Here is a 20,242-nt window from a genome sequence, read left to right as displayed (position 1 = left end):
ATGAGGCTCTTCTAAATGGTTAAGCAATTTATTTTTCATGTCCATGAAAGTACATGGGCCTTGGGAATAATTTCCATCCCCCTTTCCATTTCTGTTCAGCCCTGATACATGTTAAAGTACATAATACACAGCCATTGCCAGGCTGGTTCACAGCTCTCTGCCTCTTTTTCCAGTTTCAAAGCATTAACCAACTTGGAAAAATGTGTAGAAGTATGTGACACATATTCAAAAATAAACGGCTGGAGGAATAAAGGGGTGGGTGTGCAGGGACTACTCATTACAGTTCCTCCTACAAAAAGCCTAGGAAACAAAGAAAATTAAGTTGTTGAGTAATTATTTCAAAAATAAGATGCTAAAGGAGGTGAGGAAACCAGTGCATTCATTAAAACTACGCAGATAGCAGCAGGCTATTGCCAGCACCTTAATCATGGTGCCTAGTACAGCAATAACTAATGCCTTCATTTTGTCACAACGATACAGTTAATAGCAAGGTGCTGTTGTACTGGCAGGCATACTGTGGGATGCATGCTTGGTTCAGGAGGTCATTGTTCATTCCTAGCTCCCAGAGGAAAGGTATTCACTTCTGGAGTGTATTTGTGCAAAATTATCACACCCATATTGGCCAGTGGAAGACTGGTGTGTTTCTACCCGTTCCTCTTCCCTTGTCCTTTTGCTCCCAAACGATGGGAACAAGCAAAATGTTTTTCCATTTATCCCAACCTGACCAGACCCAATTTCCTAACTAACACCATAGGCACATGACACAGATGTCTCCAATGCCTGGGTTGTCTGATGCTGTTCCGAAAGAAAAGCCTTGCAACTCAGGTATGATGCTGATGAATTATTACCATCGTTCCTTCTGAAAGTGAATCATTTTATAACAATGTTGTGGGCTTTTATTCCAGAAATTCCAGATACAATGTGAAAAATATCATGGTACTATTTTGCAGTAATAAATTAATATAATTACAGATTTAATACTCTCTATAAAGTGTTCTTTCTCAGAAGAAAACAGGTATTCTTCTGTTGTGATACTCATGGCAGTTGATGGAAATGCAAAGTTAAACAACAGAACCTCCTTTAATTTCACAGTCTGTGATTCTTTCATAAAACTTTTAAAGATCAATTATGTCCCATCAATGCAGAAGTCAGGCTGAACTAAGTGATTTATGCATATATACAGTCAACTACCATAGAATAAGCAACTCATCTGTTAAACATTCATTCACAGAACTGTTATTTTTGGCATACTTTACCATTACATTAATCTTTCTGATTCTTCATATTTTCTGCCATGGAGACATCTTGTTGTACACGTATCTCTGTGTGACTTTCATAAAACCTGTGCAGTTGTATAAAATAGAAATTGAAATCAGAGGGCAATTGTTTACTGATGGGCCTGTGCATTACCCCAAACAAAATGAAAATGGTGAAATAATGCTTTTTCAAAGCCACCTTCAGTTTTTAGGTTTATGTCACAGCAGTTGGTTTGTTTAAGACCAAAAAAAAAAAAAAAAAAGACAGATTTGCTTTCCTTTCCCCTGGAAAATAGAGGAAGTTTTTGCATTCCACTAGAAGCTGGAAGTGTGGGTGGGTGTGTCTTTTGAAGATAAGACATTGCAATAGCTTGTTGGGCCCTTCCGAGTAAACTGAAGGCTTGCCCAAAAACTCTTCCTCATCTGGAGCAGAGCTAGCAACATTCAGACAAGTCTTTGAAAACTCATTCTCCAATTCAGAGGGGCTGGAAATATCTGCGGCCAACATCTGGTGGTAGAGGTTGTGTGGTCTGTTGAGAGCTGAAGAAAACTGTGCCTGCCTTATTTTTAGCTCTACAGTCCAGAATAGCCAGCAATTTTATCACCAGGTACCTCTCAATGCTGTTGTAACACAGCAGGCAGTACCCACAGCTAATGGAGAGTGGGGAGGAGCAGGGAGCCCTTCTGGATCTGACATTTCCCTCCTGCTGCAGGGCAGCTGCCAAGCTCTCATACTGCCAAGGTGAGGTCAGAAGAGCTGAAGGGCAGGATACGGCACAGCAGAGCTCTGTTCCAATACAACAAAAGGTTGTTTGTTGTCTATTCAAAAAAGCCACAAAATATCAGAGCAAGATGTTAGTGTACGCGTGCACCTTCGTGAGTCTGAGAAACGGTCTACAAAGTCAGTATCCAACCAGAGATCTTCAGAAGGGTTTTTGGACCAGCTTATAAAATATACCTGCATACTAGTGAAAATTCAGACTCGTGAATAGTTTCATTTCACATTTTTAACTGAAGGATTAGAACTATATTCATGGTGACTCTTTAATCAGGCAAAAGAGCCACCAGGTATTTTGTTTTTTCTGTTGAAGAGTCCTGCAAGTCCAAACTCAAAACAGTACATACTCCAAATGCTAAAGTAACAAAGAAATCCTATCACAGAGGAGGAGAAACAAGCAATATCTACTCAGGCAATATCTAACAGAGCAAAGAATCAACATTCAGAAATTCTTTTTGTATTCTTAAGTCTATGACCACCCAGTGGAGTAAATGAGTTGAAGTGCATCCTTAAAACCTCCCTGTAAAGTAAAGGATTGGAGCACATTGCAGCAATACAAAGCTTATTGAGCATCTAATCCTATTATCTACAAAAAGCCGTTACAATGCTGTCATACCCAACAAAACCTCCCTAGAAAACCAGGAAAGAATAGTTTTTTCTGCCAGTGTTCAATGAGCATGGGGGAGACCATGAGAGAACCTAGAAAATATGTTTCTCTTTGGGCCTGATTTATTGTTATTTGTCTAACAGCAGTGTGGCTGAACCCTTGAGCACTGCAGAAAGAGACCCTCCAGGCTGCTTTGTGTTGTGCTGGTGGATGGGTCGCCCAGCCCCCTCTCTCTTTCATAACAGTGCTGTGGGTGGGGAGACCAGAATGTGACTATCTCAGTGCACTGCAAGAAGTTACAACCAAAACCAAAGAAGAAACAACCATAAAGACTTAAGAGCCCTGTATCCAGCAGTCACCAGCTCTTAGGAGGAGAATGAAGGAATCAGGAAATGAAGGTATTGGAAAACTCTCATCATAAGAACACAGTCTTTTATCAGAGGCGCTTCCTCTGCTATGTCCTTACATGCTCTGAGTGCAAGGTACTTACAGGATTTCATGTTTTATTGATCATCCCATACTTAAGTTCAGCTAATGGATGGTACCAGTTATTCAACCAGTTGGTACAGGAGAGATTTTAAATCATGCTGAAACCCAGATGTGACTCACAAGACCATACTCTTTGAAGATTTTATGCAAGTGCTAAAGCATCATAGCTTACAGTTCAAGCTCAGAAAAGACTTTGAAAAAGAAAGCAGAGTGGCTCTGACTCCACACTGCTCTGCACCCTGCAATCTTTTGCATACATACAAAATGTAATGCGGCCAAACAAAAGCAGTGGTTTTCAACCACTTTCCAGTGGCATCGATAACATACATATCCAGGCAGATCATTTAGGAGCACATACAACTTTCAAGACACAAGCAGTCTAATACTACTTCTAACTTTCCAACAGGGTAGCAAGAGCTCCTGCTTTTCTGAATTCAGCCCTAAATAACGACTTGCCATAGAAGACAAAGGAAAGCACAGTATTTTCTATTAGATGACCATTTTAACCTCTTCTTTAAGTAAACAGAGCACAAACTGAAGGTTCAGTCTAGCTGGCAGGAAAGCTCGTTTCATTAGCAACTGGAATTCAACTGGTAGGAAACAGGGGAGGCAAATTAATTCTGAACATGCCTATCTGAACATGTAGTCACAGCACTCGGAGAGGCACCTTGCTTAGAGATCCCTGGCGATGGCAAGAAAAGTTTTATTAATTTCCCTTGAAGAACACCAGATGCAGGTAGGAAACAGGTGCCTGTGACTCTCCAGTCTGAAAGGTGCTGCAACACTTGGATATGAGCAGCTACAGCAGGATAACCCTTAAATGAGATTGCTTCTTTCCAAAAAGCAGCCTAGAGGTGGAAAGGAGTTTCTGCGATGCTGCCTCACCAGGGATGCTCCCTCCTGCCCCGCTAAGAAGGTGAGGTTCTCCTCCAGGACTTCTTGTACCAAGAGGTTCCCACCCCTCCTCAGCCACAGGGGAGCTGAGTGACCAGTGCTATCCCCAGACAAGACACAGATAAACACATGTCTGAGGGCAGAGATGGCAGAAAAGGGTATTAACCCCCTTTCTTCCTGGAAGGGCTGAGGCAGGACCATGTGTGAGGATGGCCAGTAACCCCACTAGGATAAAGAAAGGGTGAGAGTCTCCATGACTGTAATATTACTTGTGTTACTATATGGTAATGTAACAGGTAGGATTTTTGTCCCTGTTTCTCTGCTGTGCAGAGCTTCTTCCTGAGCTGTTCCTCCCACAATTTTGTGTTGCTGCAGTTTTGCTTGTCTTCGTGAAGCAGAAGAGCACCGGCGTCTCCTGTGGCTTAGGAAGAACTGTAACAACCCTGATTTGAAAGCACCTCTGGGCCTGCTGCCTGGCTGCTTCAGGCAGCAAAGGATTCACATGCTATTGAATTATGGTCTTCTGTGGCTGAAGGGAGCAGCAAGGGAATGCCACTCTTGCTGGCTGATAGCGCAGCTGCTGAAGCATCTTTTTACAGTTTTAAACATCAGCTGTCTCTCCTATAGTAGCTGGGTTGCATAAAGAGCACATGCGGTGCCTTAGCTTTCACACTAGCATCCAACTGCTGAAAACAACTTAGCCTGATGTCTGGTGGTGTTAGTCTAAGAGTATAAACGTATATATATACTCCCTCATTACAGATTTATGTTATACACAGGTACAAAAAACGTGATCATGACTTATGTAAGGCAAGCATATTTTCAGAAGGTATCACAACACAAATACACCTAAAGTCCTATGGAATCATCCATATCAATGTTATATACTATAGAACAGAAATAAATTTGTAGTATTTAAATAGAAATCATTTATAGTTTTTGATTTTAAAATTATGTGTGTCCAGTCTTTAGAAAACAATGCAGGTAGGCACACAAATGTGAGTCTGTGTGCATGTATCTAAAAGATCATATGTGTATATATACTGTACATATAAAATCACATGCAGTATATATATACTTTCTCTGTAATATGAATGTGTTATTACGTGAGATGAAAACGTAACAGCTTGTTTCCAGGGAAATTACAGCTAAGGTCCTCATGCACATGTCTCTTCTGCCCACATGGAGACCATTTGAGGTAGTTGGGGAAAAAAGTGTATGGTATGATCGCACATTTGCATGCAAGAAAGAAATTTGCAAGGCTATGAAGACAGCAGAGATATACTTTTTCCTCCAGCTGCCAGTGACTGCTGAGCTCAGATACTGTGATCCAGGAGACATTCCCTCTCATACAGACAAGGCACCACCAAGCTGCTGGTGAGACCCATCTTGTTCCTCAGCAAAGTCTTCCATCAAATTGACGAACTGGCAGCATTTTGAAGGTAGCAATGAAAATGTTTCAAAAGCAACAGTAAAGTGGCAGTGAATCTATTTTCTCTCCTCCTCTTTTGACAACCTTACATGCCACACAGTCATACATACATACAATGTCCCCTTACATTTATGAATATGTGCATACATACCCAACACAGAGTGGTTCTATGGGAGTTTAGGACAAATGGTTAAAAGCATGTAAAAACATATGCACTTCCACATGTGTACAGATAATGTAGGACTCTGCTACTTAGAAGCAGAACAAATGCAAATGAATGGAGAAAACTGTGCAAAGCTGTGTCTTTTACTTATTTTATTTATTTATAACACTTATGGAGGGTTTTGCAAAGCTAATTCTCAGTCGTTACTTGCCATTTTACAAGCATGTCAGGTAAATGTGTAGCTATTTACTCTTCTGTAGAGATGGTGCTGATTACATAAAGGAGCAGGTGTATTTCTTGGGTAATGCAGCTGAAACAGAAATATTTTGTCCCAGGGGAAACCAGCCATGATGTATGAAATGTGCTGAGGATACAGGATGCAGTGCTTACTAGGGAAGTCTCAACAAATTCCCTTGCAAGGTGTGCAACCTCTGTACATCAGGAGCATCACCACCAGGTACCCGAACATGCTGTAATGAAATTATTGCACTGACAATTGCAGACTCTGTTCTTTCAATGGGGAGGCCGACAGCAATTTTCCTTCTCAGCAAGAGAAATTAACTAAGCCCTTTTTCTCTTTCTCTGTCTCACACACATACACTTTGCATACAACAGCACTTTACATGCTCTTCTTTCCTTTGGGGACCTCAGACATCCTGACTCCACAAGTCCATGCAGCTGGCCAGGACCCTGTTGTGCAGCTTTGTTACTGTAACAGTTATGAATCATGCCAAAACCTATCTCTTTATGCTCCTGTGCCAGTACCATCATTTGCTCTAGGTGTTCTTCTCCATGTTTAACCTCAGACTACAGCCCACACCATCACTGTCTGCTCTGATGATGTTCTCCTCCCCTTTGATCAGCATTCAGCTCCCCAATCATACTCAAAGCTGCCTTCTGCACCTTTCTCCCTTTCAGATTAGTTTAGATTTCCTTTCATCCAGCCAAAATATAGTACCCACAAGCCACATCACACATAAGCAGCCTGTCCTTGGATGAAGTTACCTCGCAGTATTTACTAGATAATTTGGTAGCTCACTCCTTAATGGCCTCTACTCTGGCTGCAGGCAGATCTAGTCAAGGTATGTTAATTAGCAAGCAGTCAGACCTATGAAATATTGGCCTGGTAATTATCCACTGAAAATTTTCATCTTACTGAACCATTTCTGAGCCCACCTAAATTGCTTCCTCTCAGCCCAGCAGGGTTTTTCCAGAGGTACTTACTGGTACCGTACAAAGAGGGTGAACCTCATTAATGAAAAATCTTCCCTGAGAGTAGTATGCAAATGGGATTTGTTTCATCCTTTATAGTCAGCAACTCAAAATGCTGTATGGCTGCCCCACCCATCAGAGCAAAGCCACTGTGCTGGATATACACGCTACCCTCTATCCCTGTACTTCGTTCCTCAGTAAAATTCATGCTTGGGAAGAACTGAGCAGTCTAATATAGTTCCCTGAACAACACAGCACAGAGGAACAAGGGTCTTGCAGAGAATATAGAGTCATGCTGCAGCCTTCTCACTTCTGAAAGCCCAAGTGGTTTCCAAACGTTGTGCCTTTCCTTGTTCGCTCTGCTCACAATCTGGAAATTCATAAAAGGGTTTTAGTTCAGAATTGCACAGAAAGGGCAATAAAATACTGCCCTGCTGGCACAGTTCAGTGTTAGGTGCTGCTCTGACTTAATAAATTATGAAAGACCACAAGCTCTTGCCTGATGGAGAACTTCCTCAGTGGATTTTTAACAGCTCTTTGATCTGAGGCTTCACAGTGTGATGCACAGATTGACTGAAAGACACGATGATGTTACTGAAGTTTGAGTGTTGTTTGATTGGTACAGAATTGTACTAGCTCCCCTTGTCTCCTGTGTCATTTAATTCGATCTTTCTTGAGCTTCTTCCCTGACATTTCTAATCATACTGCAGATTTTTGTAAAGGCCAGGGAGGCGGAGCAGGATTCGGGACACCAGATTGTTCTCAACTTTCTGCAAATGCAGTGGCCTACCACAGTATTTCTCTCTTTTGCAGTGGTGCTTTCCTGGAGTTTTCCTCCATTCTTCCATCAGATCTGTACAAGTACATTCAGAGATGAGAATTCAGAAAAAAAAAAATACATGAGCACAGACCTTGCAGGAGGTGAGTTTGTCATTATTCTCTTTAATGGCATTGATTTCCTTTTCATTTTCACTGCTGAAGAGAAAGGAAGAACTGTAAATAAGAGAATAATGCTACTGTCACACTGACATACCGTAATGAACGGCACAATATGCCTTGAATGAAAAACACAGGAAAGCAGTTCTGCAAAACTACCATTTCCAGGGTCATAGGTGATGTATTTATGGTGTTTTATTTTTTCCTGGCTTACTGTGTAATGGAATCATTGAAATGCAGAACCAGAAGGTGCTTGAGGGGTCACATAGGACAGCCCTCAGTGAGTAGTTTGACTTCCTCCTCTGAGGACAGGGGAGTTTGGCATCCCGCTGCACCTCCCCTGGTGTCTGGGGACCGAGGCCATGGGCGCAGGAAGCCCAGTTTATCAGAGCACAGGATGAGTTGCACGTACTCGGCATGTTCTTTGTGCCCCTACAGCAGCCCTGGGCCCACATGGCAAGGGCAAGCTGAGGAAGACTGTGGCCCAGAGCAGACCGCTGCTGCACCAGAATAAGTCACCCTAGCACCCTCAGGAATGAGCTTTTGGGCAAGTCACCAGGCTGAAAACTTCTCATCTACCCTACCCCTCCTTGCACCAAGACATGGTCCCCTGTGTGCAGACCCCCACATATCCAATTTTCTTGCATGAACTTAACCCAAGACGCTCTATAACTGTGCATGCTGCATTTACCCTAGAGAGAAAGCTTTTCCTAACATCTAAAGTAAATAGTCTCCTGATGTAAATTAAACTAATTTATTCTGGTCTCTCAGCAGAAAGTAAACCATGGCATAAACTACTATTTCCAGAGAGATCCTGTTTTGTGCTTCTGTCATACTCTAAGATAAAGCCTGACCCTAAGCAATTTGAGATTTATACTTTTCAAATAGGACTGTCACAAACATAATCCAGCAAGAAGGCAAGGATAGAAAGCATTGCCATCTCTTAATGAGAAAGATGTTTGGCAACACTTCTTTTTAGGGTGATGCTGACATACAAGCAAGTAACTTGTAGCAATCTTACATGGTAGGGTCAGAGTCAACTTGGGAAGATGAATTGGAAAACATGGTCTGTGACAAGAGAAGCTAAGTCTGTTTTTAATGGAGATATTTCCTGACGTAACTATTTGGAGATATTTGAGTTCATCAGTGAGTCAGACCCAAAAGGAATTAAACTATTTGCACTTATTCAACCAAATCCCATTGAAAACTGTCTTTATGAAAAAAAGCTTTAATGTTACTGGAGAAAGGGGGCTAGAGGAGGAGCAAAGGGGTGACCACCAGGTTAAGCTAATTATAAGGGGTTAAAAAAAAAACAACAAAACAAACACAAAGGCATTTGTTTGGTCATTGCAACAGAAGCCCAGAGACTATTGTGAATTCTTCTAGACTTCAGCAGAATACCAGTCGTAGCGATCTTGCCCCTCTCCTATCTAGCAATCCGATGCTCACATTTTACTTGATCTTGGTCACAGTTCTTTAATCCTTCTTATAGACCAGACTTTACTGAAAGAGATTATTGTACAGCAAGGTTTTTGCTATTTCCCTTGCTGTATTTATCTCTCCAGAGACTTGTGCAGGAAACCAATCAGAGCATCAGCTCCTTTCCATCCCTGCAGAAATATGAAAGCTTATGAGTTTCACTGCTCAAGACTGCCTTATAGTCTAGTATTTTAAATGAGGCCATTTGAAAGAGAACTAAACCTCGGAAAATGCCATAAACTTCCTGGAAGAGTATGTATTCTTCTGCAAGTTATACTTAGTTACAAGACTGAATTTACGGTTAACTGTGGTATAGACATGTAACAGAGGGAAGGAAGAAATGCCATGATGTCATGTAGAGACAGACCCTTATGTGAAAGAAAAAAATATGTATGTGAAATTCTGAAGTACTTGGAAGCACTGAGTCTGAGCATTAGTGTCCAGAGAGGGAATTTATGTGATACACAGGTTTATCTGTCCTTATGGGGTCAAGTCTTTTATACTCATAGTGGCTTAACAGTAGGGGTTTAGTTTTCGTGCTCACAAGAATTTTATGACACTGGCTTCCTGAATATTTCTTTGCCTATCAAGCATTCACAGACAGAGCAGAAATAAAGATCAATGTATTTTTAACTTACTTACATGGTACATTTGTTACAGATTACGCCATTTTGAAGACAGACAACAAGGTTTAGAGCATGACTCTGGAGCAAACCTTCAGCCAGAAGATGAGTTCTGCCTATAGGAAAAGATACACAAGAAAACATACTTAGATGAAGAATTGTTGTATGTCAGACATTAAACAACAGACAGAGGAAAGTCACAGGAAGAAACAACAATGATTTAACTGTACACTGAGAAATTCAAGCTGCATCTACTCAAAGATTATCTAAGGAGAACCTGAAGAGCTGATACACCAGGCAATCACTGGCTCTTCAATATCAGTTCTCCTCAGCTTGCACCTGCCAGTGTGACTGTAGGTTGTGGGCCAGGTTTCTGCAGAATAAGCTCTAAAGGTGTTGGGGGATTTGATACATGTATATTAGTTATCAAAGAAAGAAAAGGGCAGAGATGAGGAAAGCAGCAGCCAAGAAGCAGGAAAGATGTTCAGGGTAGGAGGGCAAGCAGGAGATTGTGGAAACCGCAGGGGTAGGAGCCTGGTGCTCTGGGCCATGCTGACTGTGCAGAACATGAATGAGAGGAGCTTCAAAGCCTGAGCATTACCCAGAAGACTGAGGTGAGGCAGATATTGTCTGAAGCCACAGCAGCAAACTAAGGGTCTGCGACAGACTAGCTGGGTCTGGTGCAGCAGCCTGGCAAGGGCCAAGGAGCTGTGAGATGGCCATGAAGAAAATGGGCTTTAACTCTTCCAGGGCAAGTCTGTAACAGGGACATATTTGGACTATTGAAGGTAAGTAAAAGATCACGCTGGTCCTGATTACATCAGCTTGAAACACTGCCATCTTCACCAGGTGAAATGGGCTCCACAGAGCTTCCAGGTCCCGTGAGAACATGCCAACACAGGGAGGTACAGAGAAAATACCACCATCTTTCCTATGCAATGCAATTCAAACTGACGTACATCACTCTGAAGCTCTCTCCCAACCATTTGCATTTACAAAATGAGCAACTCATACTTGCAGTTAGTATTGTTATTGCCTGAACACTGGTTGCTTAATCTCTGATGCTTTTCTTAGGGTGTTTCTAGATAACAGGACTGCCAACCTACAGATGAGGAACCTGGTACCTGAAAAACTGCAATGTGTTTTAGAAGCAGAAGACAGACCAAAGTTCAGCTCCCCCTCACAGCAGAGTCAATATAGCAGCACAATATTTGCAGGTAGCTTCGGTGACATGAAATTTAACTGATGTAAAAATGTAACTCAACACTGTTGGCTTGTGCGTGCCTGCCAAAATCAAACTGTCTTTCACTCCAGTGAGCTCAGAAGCGTCATACAGCTCCTGAACAAGAGGAGTACATCAGCACCACCTCCTGGTAGCTGCCTAACTCCAGAGATTTATGAAATAAAGAAAAGCAGGAGAGAAAAATATCTGATCTCCCTATGGGAAAAACAGCAAAATCATGCTGTCCATGCACTAATGATAATATTTCCAACTCCTATAATAGCCTTTTGGTACCAGGATATGTCCCTGCTATTTTGGACTGATGATCTAAACAGTAGTCAGCGCCTGGAATGAATGGCAGGGCAACATGGTGGGGAGCAGGATGAGACATAAACACACCAAGACACACATCCTTGACACATAAGGACTAGGGTCAAGTAAGCCCAAAGGCTCTCCCCATATCACATCATATGTTGTCATCTGAAAATCAAAGCACTCTGAAACTTTAGTGCAATGGCCTGCGAGAGGTTTTCTAATGTGCATAAACAGTCTTTGCAGTAAGAAAGTCTGAGTACACCCATGCTTTGCTTGCTCCTCACATCAGTGTAGCCAACACTGTGGTCTCCTTACAAAAGCCAGAAAAGCAATGTCACCATTTGTCTGGAGCAGAGAAAAAGCAATTCAAAGATAAGTGCTGGCAGTTTTCTTCAGAAGGTGTTGGATCCTGTACTTGAACATGACGGCCTCGCAAAGGGCAGCACGTTGATTATCAGCACTATGAAAAGGACCAAGACAGCTTCCTAGCTCTTTCTTTGCACACTTGACAGTTCAAAATGATGATGTAGGAGGGAAATCACTAAGCATAAAATGCTCCCTGACTCTTAAAACTTACATGGAGGAAAAAGGAAAGAAACTCTTGGAATACCAAATGAAATTATATTATACTTAAGCCAGTTTTTCAAGATGTGAGATTACTCAAGCAGAGCTGGTGGTAACCAGGAGGAGGACCAACTGGAAAATTGAAACCTGTTTATGTCTGTGAGAAAGATTAAGGTCCTAAAACAGAGGGAAAATAAACCTTATCATTTTTAACTGAAACTAAAAATAAAAAACAATTTGGGAGAAATACTGACTTTAATGTCTCAGAAAGAAGCTGCAAACTTCAGCATTTCATGAAAGCTGAACAGTGAACTCTCAGAATCTGCACAGTGCTTCTAATTTGAAGGTTAGAAAATTAATTTTCTCACTCCCAAACTTCAGTGAAAAGGTTCTCAAGAGCCCTCTTCTTTTTCTGGTTTATATAGCTCCCTTCACTTTCTTGTGCCCAAATACAACTTCTAGTATACATCAACAGAAGAGCTATTTGCAGGCATTAGCAAGGGCTAGCATGCTTTTTTTCCTGACACAGATGCAAGGCCTTTATTTTTATAATGACTTAATTTATTAGTAAATTTTGAAGGTTATTTAAGGATAACTTCTGCTCATTCACTAAAAGTTGTCACAAGTGAACTTGGCTTCTGTGGAAGTACAGAATGACACTCCAAGGACAGACTCGGTCCCTCTGCTCTTCAGCCTTTGAAGATGAGTCACCTGGGCAAATCTCACTGTGGTGCTGCAATAGGCAAGCACGTTATGTTCCATTAAACCTGGAGAGACAGATGTTTTTCCCTGGTTCAAAACTAAATCTCATGGATCTTACTCCAAAAGTTAAGCTGATCAGGGGACAAACCAATATCTAAATCTGCCTGGAAGCAGGAGGAGAGAATATTAGTGAGTTAGACGTGTCACAAGTTCTATGTCTCACCTACCATTTCCCAGGCATACTAAATATATATAGTATACCATCTTTACCCAAATAAAATCAACTGAAAAGTCTGGTTTACTCATTGGGAAGAACCACAGCAGGAGGCTACACAGCAAATGTACGTTAAAAAAAGCCAAATAAGTAGGTCAACCTCTGCTTAAGTACAAAATTTTTTTACCTTCCATTAAAGCTTAATATCTCAAAGCAATATCAAGTCGATTTCCTGACTGGATATCCAACCCCTATTTCAAGCACCAGACTGTTCTGAGTTGTTGAAGCTGAACCTTAAAATTAAGGAGAAGGGGATGGATCATTCCCAGAGCTGTCCATGGCACCATCTCAGGTGGATACGTGTTGTTGATAGCAGTGAGGACCATAAAGTAGAAAACACTTGTCTTTACCATTCATACCTAGCTTCCTTTCCAATTGCTCAATGCTTTCAAAAGCTGGGAAAGCAGTTTTGCTTCAGTCTCTGCAACAAGCTCTTATGCAAAACCAGAGTTTTGTGGGAGAGAGGTGAGACAACCTTCTTCATTAATATGCTCAAAGCAAACAACCATCTGAAGACACCAGGCACCTCATCGTAGCAGATGCATTTTTTCCATGTGTAAACTTAAACATATTATAATGTGTAGCATGTGTTTGAAGAGTGGGACAGTAAGCATTCATGCTGCCAAACCAGGGGATAGTTATTCAAGTCTGTTATAAAAAGCAAGACGGAAGTACTGGTATTATTCATCAGGCCTATGAAGAAAAATAATTATCACTGTTAAAAGGCCTAGGTAGCTGGAAATTAATTCAGGGGAAACACTGATGAACAAAAGCACAGCCCCCAGATGCTGTGCTTACACCACTTTGGTAAATCATAAATAAACAATTCCTTAATGACAAACAGACACATATAAACATAATAGTTATTTTCTCTTAAAAAAGGTCTAAAGATCAACTGAGAAGTTTTGCTTACTAAAACATGTTCTTGTTTTGCAACCAAATGAAATAATTCAACTTAGAAACTTTTAATTAAAAGTGCTTTATAAATTGCATTCATTATGTATGTTTGCAGTGATATATTTCTTTGCTCTCTAGAGCAATCTGTTTTCCTTGGTTTCTTTTTTTTCCACTTAATAAATTATCCTCGTTTACACAAAATGTTAATGTCAAACTCTTTATTAATAGGATAAATATGGACTTCACTAACAACAAATTATGTGGTGTCACTGTTAAATGATCTGCCCCTTCCCAGTTTAAGTTCACCATTCAACACTAAGGCTGCCAATGGTTTGGCAGCTGCTTTTTGTAGCACAGACAAGAAACATTTAAAGCAAAGCTTTCAGGAATTACTCCTGTGGGGTGGTCTAGCACAATCTGAGGCTCCTTGCAACTTATTTTGAAACTGGACTGTGAGCACTTCTCTTCGCAGCATTGGCCTTCCTCCCACAGTGCTGCAGCATATTAGCTTGCTCAGGAAAGCCAGTGGCAGGGTGGACTGACTCTGTTTCTTAGCTGATTTGAATAGCTTGACATTTAAACAAATTTAAGACATAAACCCCCAAACATATTATGCTTTCTTAGAGATTTTGGCTGCTATACCAGATGCCCATCCTTACAGAGACCACGCAGACAGAGGCAGCTCGACGGAAGGGGGCAAAGACTGCTTCCATGGTAGCATTACAAGCTGCAAGGCATATGCAAAGACAGCAGAGTGCCTTGATTTTCTCATAAAACCTTAGTGAATTTAAGAACAAAAACTCAGGACACAGCCTATGGCAGTCTCAAACACTCCCAGCTCTGGCCCAAAGGCAACAAGGAGAAGACTGCCACAAGATGCAAAAATGGGGGACAAGGAGGAAACAATGGAAGAACTAGGTTACGACAAGTAATGGCTAAAGATCCAGGAGAAGCTGGTAAGACTGAGATTAGCTGAGAAAGAGGACTGACTTCAGAGGACTGAGAAAAATACCATGATAGATGTAGTCCAGAAAGATCTCTAACCACCAAAGGACCTTCCTCTTCAAAATGCAGAGCACTGCTACAACTTCCTAAACCTCACCACTCCCCTGGTATCATCCCTGGGCTATAAACTACCTTGGAAAGGGTACTTATCACCATGCTTTACTGCTGGTGTGATGACAACCTGATACTGCTGTCTGCTGCTGAAATGACAAAGACCTGTGCAATAGAAGGCTCCAGTTCTGTCAACAGAAAAACTCTCATAAGAAAATTTCCTGTGTTTCAGTCTCACTTCTAGAAACCCAAGAATACACAGGTATTTCTTCTGAAGAATCAGTAAGGTTGCAAAGTCATGGATTTAAAAGTTAACAAATGGTAAATTAAGGGTTTTACAGACAACACCACTTTGTGCAAATTCAGTATGATACCATTAATAATGACATCATATTCTTTATAGGCTGTCCCACATCATTTAGCGAATAAAATAAACAGAACTAAAGGAGCACATTTGGCTTCATTGTTCAGTGTGATGCCCCAGGCCTTGCATGCTGCAGTATTGTTTACCACCCAAGGGGCTGGGGCTTATCTATGCTTCAATGCCCTCAGAGTAGATGTCCATTCCTGAGCTGGCTACCTACCTTCTCTATAAAATAATGAAGAGGATAAGGCAGTTTTATGAAGCAATTCTTGAAACCCAGTTGAAACACCTGCTTTAATGATAAGATAAATCATGTCCTACAAGTACCTGATTCTCACCTTCAAAAAAACCCCAAGGTGCAAACATCAATACCTGGTTGGATAAATCCCATATTTACAGCCTTATATTTTTTCCAGAGTTTATATTCATATCTTAAGCATGGCTTTTTATACCTTCAGTGGCAGCTGTTGAGTGCTCAGCTATTTTGAGCATTGGACTTAGATGTATTCAGTCAAGTACTAAAAGATGAGACTTTTCCAGACAATGACTATGTGAGAAAGTCAGTGGACAAGGAACAGCCAGGAGTTTTGTGGCAGAGGCCAGAGAAGACTTTCCCTCCAGGGCAATAGTATTCCATCAGCTAAGAATTTGGTTTTTTCTCTAATTTACAGTTCTCTCTGCTTCCTTTTTGGCATTTCCTATTTTTAGGGAATTTTGCAACTCAATGACCCTCAGGATGTAGGTCGTGCATGTGCATAATAAAGGTATGAAAGTGGAAGATGAAGGCTACTTCACTGTTATTACATGCAAAGGCACTCTTGATTGCTTTAGGACTGCTGCAGTTGACCTCTGGAGGGTCATCAAACAGCCAAAGCTTATTTGCTCTGCATAGACAGCAGAGGTTTTATAGCAATTTCAAAGGTGTTTACCTTCTTCATCCTACGAGAAAAAATGCAGGCTAGAGAGTTAATCAAATTATAGCCTGAGAAAATAGGGAGAGAGACAAGGCTTTCAAGAGACGAGTCAAGATCTGCAGCAATCCACAAGCTTAGTTTCCTTAAGGAACAGGGCAGTCCACCTCTTGGCAGGACTGGTTTTTTCTGTCTCTGGCCTGGCCCCACACCAAAAAAAAAAATTCTCCCCTTTACAGACTTTCATTTTAACGTAATATTGTGGCGGTTTGACCCTGGCTGGATGCCAGGTGCCCACCAAAGCTGCTCCATCACTGCCCCTCCTCAGCTGGACAGGGAAGAGAAAATATAACGAAAGGCTCGTGTGTCAAGATAAGGACAGGGAGAGATCATTCAGCTGTTACCATCACAGGTGAAACAGACTCGACTTGGGGAAGTTAATTTAATTTATTACCAATCAAATCAGACTAGGGTAATGAGAAATAAAAAACAAATCTTAAAATACCTGCCCCCACCTCTCCCTTCCTCCTAGGCTCAACTTCAGTCATGAATTCTCTACCTCCTCCCACCTGAGCAGCACAGGGAGACAGGGAATGAGGGCTGTGGTCAGTTCATCACATGTTCTCTCTGCTGCTCCTTTCTTCTCACACTCTTCCCCCGCTCCAGCATGGGGTCCCTCCCACAGGAGATAGTCCTACATGAACTGCTCCACTGTGGGTCCCTTCCATGGGGTGCAGTCCTTCAGGAACAGACTGCTCCAGCATGGGTTCCTTCCATGGGGTCACAAGTCCTGCCAGCAAACCTGCTCCAGCGTTGTCTTCCCATGGGGTCACAGCCTCCTTCAGATGTATCCACCTGCTCCAGTGTGGGGTCCTCTGCATGCTGCAGGTGGATATCTACTCCACCATGGACCTCCCTGGGCTGCAGGGGCACAGCCTGCCTCGCCATGGTCTTCACCAGGGGCTGCAAGGGAATCTCTGCTCTGGCACCCAAACCAACTCCTCCCCCTCCTTCACTGACCTTGGTGTCTGCAGAGTTGTTTCTCGCATATTCTCACTCCTCTCTCCAGCTGCATTTGCTGTTGTACAGCAGCTTTTTCCCCTTGTCAAATATGTTACCCAGAGGTGTTACCACCGGCGCTGATGGGCTCAGACTTGGCCAGCAGCAGGTCCATCTTGGAGACAGCTGGCACTGGCTCTGTTGGACACGGGGGAAGCTTCTAAGAGCTTCTCAAGAAGGCACCCCTGTAGCCCACCCACTATCAAAACCTTGCCATGCAAACCCACTACCAATATATATTTAATTCCATTAATACCCTCAAATTCCCTCCTGAAACGTCCTGCCATCTGCCACCCTGCAGGCAAGAGCCCTTGCAAAGGCTTGTGTTTGTGATGTCTGAGTGTGAAGAAATCACCAGGTGCAGGAAGCACCCAGAAAATGAGAGTTGCCTGGCTTGAAAAAGTCTTTTATCAAAAAAACAGTGTCTTCAGACTGAAGATGAGTTCAGCCACGTACCTCAGCACAGCCAGTCACATGTGCCTGAAAATGAGGTATACAAGTGGGCATACCTAGAGAGGGAAAACTTAAGAAGAAAACTTAATGTAACCACAAAGCTAATGGGTACTATCACCATATGTTTGCTCATATTTCCTGATGACACTTTTGACATGAAGCTTAGCCTGGAATGGAAGACATATAAATATATATTTCATTTGGCAGCCTGACCTGGGTAAAGAGTATATCACTTTTGTGGATGCAGGATTTACAAATGTCTCTGGAGGCTAGAAACTCTTGACAATCCTCAACACTGTAATTGATCTTACTTGCTGGCCTTTTGCATTCCTTTCACTCTGGTCTCTCTTACGCTAAATAATTCAACCATCTTATTTTCTGATTGCAAAGAGTTAGGCTTGACTCAAGTTCTTTTCAGCAGCATGAGCCTGCAGAGTAAAGAAATGGTAACAGCAGGCTGCTGTGTGGTAGAGCATTTTTGCAACAGTGTTTTGCTCTTGCTGTGAGTGTATGCTACACTAGTGCCTATTTATATTTTATTTAATAAATCGAACCATGAATTCCAAAAATAAAAGCACAAATGCTTCTTTTATGGGGAAAAAGTAGTGGTTGTCAAATACGTGTACTTATTTTTGAGGACATTAGTGAGTTAACAGCATGTCTAACCTTTACTAAGGAAGGGTATCTGTGCTATTCAAATACTTTTTTTCTTTTCTTTTTCTTTAATAAATTAGAGGATGGAAGGGCAGGTATCTTCTCTTACACAAGAGCTTGATGCAACATAAAAAGAATTTAACCGCTAAACATGGACTCATTGACTGTTTTGCCAGGAGAAGCTGTACTTGCAGTATGTTTTACATCTGGTGTACGTTAGCCCCCGTCAAACAAAATATTCCTCATAAACACATGGAAGGGTCATCTTAATTCTCCCTTAAATTAGATTGACTTGAAAGTACTTGGCGGAGGAACACTGGTGACACCCCATCAGCACAAACCACATTTTCAAGATTTCTCTGATTAGCCCTCCAAATCCATATGAGCTAGTCCAGAGTAAATCTGCAGAAAATACAACTGGAGGAGATCCTGAGACATCCCTCTGCTTGTGCTAAACGGGAGGTCCTCTGACTCTTGCCCCTGCAGGGCAGGAATTGCTGTACAGAATAACACCTACCAGGCAGACTTGCCCTGAACACATCCTTCTTCTCACCAAGGAGAGCAGTGGGGTCACCATACGATGGTCACGGTCATGGAGCCTGTGTCCCCTTCCTGCTGCTCTTGTTCCATCTTGATCACTGTGATGCCACTGCCTGCCTGCTGCCTGTGGTTCTCAAGGGCCTTCTCACCTCTCTCCACCCTAAGGGAATTTCATGCCCCAAATCAGTACCAGTGGCTGCGTACTCTGGAGTTAAGACCAAACAAGCAATGATCATGTGTGGCCTAATAAATACTTAATAGTCCATTACAAACTATGAATATTCCTAATGCTGCCCCTACGTTTCTAGACAGTCTTAAATGCTGACATAAGCAAGCTAACTTTTACATTTTTCAAATAATGGCTATTCTAAACAAACAGCATACAAAAACACAACAGAAAGCATTACTTTTAAAATTTTTAAAAGGTGGTGGGGTTTTTTTGCTAGCACATGTATGTTTAAGATGAAGAGTACAATATATGTTACAGCATTCAAAGGGCACATTCAGCTTGTGGTTTGGCAAAAGCCCTGCTTGGAGACATGCTCAAGGTTTTCTGTCTTTGACAGCTTTATGCTGTTGTTATCAGCACGTTCATCTTCTGCTGGGGTTTTAGCATTCTGAATGTTCCTGCTACGGTGTCTTCAAATCAAAATAATGAGACACAAGCAGGCACTACCCTACATATGTCATTGTTGGTAATTGACAGGGACTGCTTACTTGCAGACCCTCATGGCTGTAACCCAGGCAAAGAGCTTAAACTCTATATTGAACTATAACTCTAAATTTAGAACCATTACGGTTCTTTATTAATAATAGCAATACTCAGCACTTGCGTATAGCAGTGCCTTTCATAGGAGAATCTTGAACGTGCAGTGAAAGCACTAAATAAGCCACAAAACACCCTTGGGTAGTTCAGAATTATTATTATCCCTTCTTTTTACAAAGGAGCTTCAAGAGGTCTTTTATTAATTTATTTTTTCAACAGCAACCATTACTGCTTCATCTAAATGTTTGCAAAGAAAAACAAGTCTGCCTAGCTAAGCTGTTAGTAGGTTTTGTAGGCCACTCTGCTCTTACTCATAAAATTTAAGGCCATGAGGAATGACCAAGATTATTGAGTCTGACCTCACAGATAGTACAGGACTGTTCTATCTGGCTGGAATATAGAAATTTCCCACTTTTGTAGAGCAGTATTATATCCATACCCTTACTACACATATTATACGCTCTATAAACACATGCCATACACACAGTCTAAGTAAATCAGTCCTGTTAGAATCAAATCGGAGATTTTGTGACCTGTCAATCTCTCTTATAAATTCATTTCACAGTTGACCTTCCTCAGCTGAGTACATGTTATTG

The 20,242-nt window shown here is 41.7% G+C and overlaps 1 long non-coding RNA gene across 3 annotated transcripts in view; it reads right to left on the bottom strand.

Annotated features, from left to right (window-relative positions):
* LOC142055731 (uncharacterized) overlaps positions 1-20,242 on the bottom strand; it is a 98,151-nt gene that overhangs the window by 63,325 nt on the left and 14,584 nt on the right. For 2 of the 3 annotated variants that reach the window (XR_012660015.1, XR_012660014.1), the window contains exons 2-3: positions 9,889-9,985; positions 1,257-1,342 (exon numbers count right to left, since the gene is read on the bottom strand). This is a non-coding gene — a long non-coding RNA (uncharacterized LOC142055731). Of the gene's footprint in view, positions 1-66; positions 301-1,256; positions 1,343-9,888; positions 9,986-20,242 lie in introns of those variants that run through there. The other variant, XR_012660016.1, reaches the window with a different exon arrangement.

The sequence above is a fragment of the Phalacrocorax aristotelis genome, chromosome 3 (assembly GCF_949628215.1).
Source record: "Phalacrocorax aristotelis chromosome 3, bGulAri2.1, whole genome shotgun sequence".
Classification (NCBI taxonomy): Eukaryota; Metazoa; Chordata; class Aves; order Suliformes; family Phalacrocoracidae; genus Phalacrocorax; species Phalacrocorax aristotelis.
The sequence above is the reverse complement of the archived record's forward strand: the minus strand, read 5'-3'. Positions and strand labels throughout refer to the sequence as shown.